At 35.2% G+C, this 4604-nt stretch overlaps 1 long non-coding RNA gene across 1 annotated transcript; it reads right to left on the reverse strand.

Moving 5' to 3' along the window:
* Positions 1 to 2239: 2239 nt before the first annotated feature.
* On the reverse strand, positions 2240 to 2588 carry LOC107059766 (uncharacterized). Its single transcript, XR_001472882.1, has 2 exons — positions 2467 to 2588; positions 2240 to 2296 (listed from the first exon to the last, which is right to left on the reverse strand). It is a non-coding gene; the product is annotated as an uncharacterized lncRNA (long non-coding RNA).
* Between the last annotated feature and the right edge of the window lie 2016 nt (positions 2589 to 4604).

Here is a 4604-nt window from a genome sequence, read left to right on the forward strand (position 1 = left end):
TCTCAAGCCCTAGCCTTCACTCTCTTAAAAATGGAACAAAATGATCCAAAGATCAGCCCTATACAACAATACATCCTCAAAAGAAATAGCTAGGGAAAAGACCAAAATGCCCTTAATGATTCCCGGACGGATTTCCTTGTCAACTGCCCAACTTTCAAAGGCCATAACTCGCTCATACGAACTCGGAATTGAGCAAACTCGGTGGCGTTGGAAAGATCATTCCACAAGATTCACAACCATAACTGGAACTACTCCTAAATAATCCTGAGCTAGAAGTTATGACTGCTCAAAGTTGGCCAAAAATCACTGATTTCCATACTTAGCCAAATTTTCTAGATTTTCAAATCCTTTCCAAAAATTGAAAATTTTCAAATTCTAAGCTTCTTCTTAGCTATTTCAAATTGCCGGATGTTACAGGAATTCTACTCTAAGTTCTATTTAGGAATTGATTCTGCAATTCTTTTGCAAGCTCTTAACTTCCTTTGCCCTGGAAAGGGGCACTTTTCAGGAAACTGTAGTTATTGGACTAGTCGGCTGGTATCATTTGATACATCTCTAAGCACATTCAAGGTAATTGATTGATTCCTAACGATTCTGAATTGGTTTCCCAAGACCCTGACTTGATAGGAATTCCACAAGAACTAAGTTTCACCAAGTAATTCCTAGTGCCTAGATAAACTAGAGTTACCAAAATTGCACACTTTTCCTTAATAAAAATCTTTTTAGGGTTACATAAAAAAAACTGTTTACACAACATTTTCCAATAAACGTATATAAATTAATAAGTAAATAAAACTGAGAATACCAAAAGAAAATACACATCAAAGACACTGAAAAGCTAAGTTGCTTGGATCCTTCAAAAATTTACTAATCCGACACGCACTCGTCGACATTTTTGAAGATTCTGAGCAACATAGCTGAAAAGTCTAAAGTTTCAGGCAGTTAACAAAAGAAAACAAAGTTCTGGAATTAGTTGTTTGTATTGAATTTCTAGTTTGCATGAATGTCGTCAGTTGCACATAGAATGAACCAAAAATTAAACTCAAACCCTACCAATAATGAACACTAAATCTCCACTATACCTAACTTCAAAAAGGACAAAACAGTCATGCTCAGAATAAACTATAGAGAAATAAAAAAACAACATAAGACTAGTCCATCAATCACAGCTTTGAAGAACGCAAAATCAACCACAACAAAAAAACACAATTTCAATAGCTACTGGAAACAAAATCAATAATAGGATCAATATGAAGCAAAGGAAGAAACTATTAAACCAAAACAATCACATCAACTAGGTATCATAGATATATACATACGTGGGAACAGTGTACATCGAATCAGAGCTCACAATTTGACCGGAAAATATACCTGTGAAGTCACCGGAGAGCAAAGGAATTCGCCGAAAGAGTGATCGGAGAGTCTAGATCCGATGACGGCACAAGACGGAGCTGCCAGGAACCATTAATGACAAGAAGAGTATCCGGTGAGATGTGAATCTCTCTTTTCCCTTTTATGTGGTTTTCCTGTTTCCTTGAAAACCCCCTTATACTTCTAATTATGTCCATTTTTTCCGCTGTAATTTCTTGGATTTTCATTCAGGGTTATTGCAAATTTATCCCTACTAATTTTGGGTTTTATGCATTTTACCTCAAGTGCTTGAGGACTCTTTACTTTTTTCATTTTTTGAGAATGTAGTCTATGTTTTCCAGATTTTCTATATTTGATTGGTCAAATGTTTGGAAAATCTTTTCACTTGGAAAACTACTTTCCTAATGAATATAGCGAAACCGATTTGCATAAGTGACATTCTAAGTTTATTGTCTCCTCCTACCCACCCAATCCTCCACCATTTCTGCCGGGATGTTGAGATCAAAAAACTTGTAGCTAGGACAGAAGCCAGTAGTCAAGATAGTCGTCGTCAAGTCAATTCCTGGATTTGCTATTGGATAATTGCTCAAATACTCCTCAAAGCTGGCTTGATTTTCCCTTGACAATGTCAAATTTGTGACCTATAGAAAGAGAAGAAAAATGTCACCAGAGAACATAGCCTCAAATTCAACATAATTGATATGGATAGCTTACCATTCCCTCCATCTTTGATGTGAACTGTCCCCACACTGCTGCTTCAACTTTGTTAGGATACTTCTCTCATGTTCATCATTGGCACTTTTATCAAATAACAGAGAAGAAGCTACTATTCGAGTAGTGGTTGAGATACAGAGTAGAGGTAACTCTACCTATAGAATTCTGCAAACAAGTCCTTATCACTAATATAAGCTAACAGCTTAACCACCTGCAAGTGAGATCTATTATCAGTTTTCTCCTGCTCCAATAGTAGGAAGAAAAAAAAGGCGATGTTCTAGACGAAGGGAAGGGGATCTATAGAGCAAGAGATTCACATATCCCAAATTCCGAACAAAAACTTGAAAATTCAGAAGCAAGTTAACCGCTGAAAACATATACCTGTTCCTGCAAACCAACCACATCTCTCTTATCTGCCAGTTGAAGAAGAACACTAGTTGATCACAAAGAAATACCAGTCTCATCATTTAGAGAATCATCCTAAAAAAGTGAAATTAATTAATTTTGACATTGTTCTAACCAGCACAAGGGAAAAAGTTTAAAATACATAAAAGAAGAAATGCGATAAAAAGCACTTGTTGGTTCCGTTCCCTAAGCAACGGCTCATATGTTATCAAAATATTTGGGCTTAAAGCTCTTTAATGGTTGAAGGCTACAATAATGAAGTGAAAATTTTATAATTTGTTATGTTTTGTTTAATGAATGATTTTTTGTCATCCTTTTTATTTGTTTTCCTTTTCTAAGTTTAATAAATTTTGTGTATGCTTATATGGTTTGCACAGTTATTTCATTCACTAAGCGTATACGTCTCAAAAAAAAAAGTTTTAATTTGCCATTTAAGAAGAAAACTATGCTTCTATTTTCTATTATTATTTTATTAATCATTACTCTAAACTATGAGATTAATTTCATTTTTTTGGAGTAGACCGGAGAAAACAATTTCTTTTAGCTTGAAAAAATAAATAAATTGGGAGAGGCATATGTTTGTCTCTGGTAAGCAGTGACGTGAACGATATGATGGGACACAAGAGGTTAATTCCATTTCATTTTGGACTATTATTTATTAATTCAGGGTAAGACTATGGATTCAAGTCTCATCGCACTAAAATGGTAAGACATCAGGTTAAAGTTCGGATGCACATAATGAAAAAAATGTTGGAGGGTAAGACGGTAGATTAAAGTTCTATTGCACCAAGAGGATACGACATCAATTTGAATTTTGATGCACCATGATGATAATACGTTGGGTTCATGTCCCATCGATTTATGACCTAAGACGGCTTTATATGGATAAGACATTGGATTTAAGTTCTAATGCACCATAATGATGACTATGACAAACTAATTGTATTTTTATGAGAAGTCATGCATTTTGCTCAATTGGTTTGCTCCATTCTCTTGTGTGAATGTGGTAGCAGTACATGATAAGTCTGAAAGATGACAATGATTATTGTGATTGTACAATGAATATGGGCATGAGAAAAAAGAAATCATGATAGTCATCGCTATGGCTAAATGAAGAACATTGTGGGTTCTCCAAATAGTCCTTCAAAATGTGAAGGTAATTTTTATTATCAAAATGGTATGAAAGGTTGTCGACCTAATAATTTGATAAGTTTATAAATTTTCCATCAAAAGAAAGGAAGATAAAGTGTGTACACTTGACCTTTCAAAGTGACGTTGAGGTGTGTTGTGTTGGGTTTAGGATCTTTTCTTTCCCTTCCTATGTGGAATAAAATAAAAGTCTTATTAGGACCAGCTCACTTTAGCCCATAAAACCCCAAAATATTATGTGGCATATATAAGGCTTATTTGGTCTTATTTTCAGAAATACAAGAGAGAAAAATCAAGAGAGATTCGTTTTAGAGATTGAGAGAAAAAGGGAAAAATTCCGTTTTTGCTTCTGGAAATTTTCTGCTCAGGCAGTCCTCTTCAGACAGAGTTTTCCGCTTCGTTAACCATTGGATCGTGCTCAAATTTTAACTGGGAGTTCTCAGAATCTGGTTCTTACAATTCAACGGTGAAGATCGGATTTGGAGGTCTGTAGCTTCTGGTTTGAGGGCGTGAACAGTAGCGCGTTTTGGGGTGAAATCTCTTCTTTAATTCTCCAGTTTTGGTGCAATCTTGATTTGTTGTTGCTCGTTGTTTGGCGCTTGTTTTGTGGCCAATTTTAGAGAACAATTTTGTAACTCTTGGTGTTTATAGTGGAGCTTTAGGTCCTGTGGTTTTTTACTCTTCACATCGAAGGGTTTTCCACGTAAATCGTTGTGTCTTGTGTGATTAGCTTGTTCTTATCATATTGCTTTAGTTTGGTTGATATACTTGTTGTCCATTCTTCATATTGTTTGATTTGGTTTGTCTCCTCTTAGTTCAAATTAAAAGGGAAAGTTTAGATTTGGGTATTATTCCGCTACTATCCTGTCTGATATTTTTGTTAGTGCCTTGTCTTTCCCAACATGTTGTGCAAAAATGATAAACTGCAAACACTACTAGAAAACGGTAAATTACCGGCGAATTTT

Source organism: Solanum tuberosum, unplaced genomic scaffold (assembly GCF_000226075.1).
Source record: "Solanum tuberosum cultivar DM 1-3 516 R44 unplaced genomic scaffold, SolTub_3.0 scf00035, whole genome shotgun sequence".
In the NCBI taxonomy this organism is placed as follows: Eukaryota; Viridiplantae; Streptophyta; class Magnoliopsida; order Solanales; family Solanaceae; genus Solanum; species Solanum tuberosum.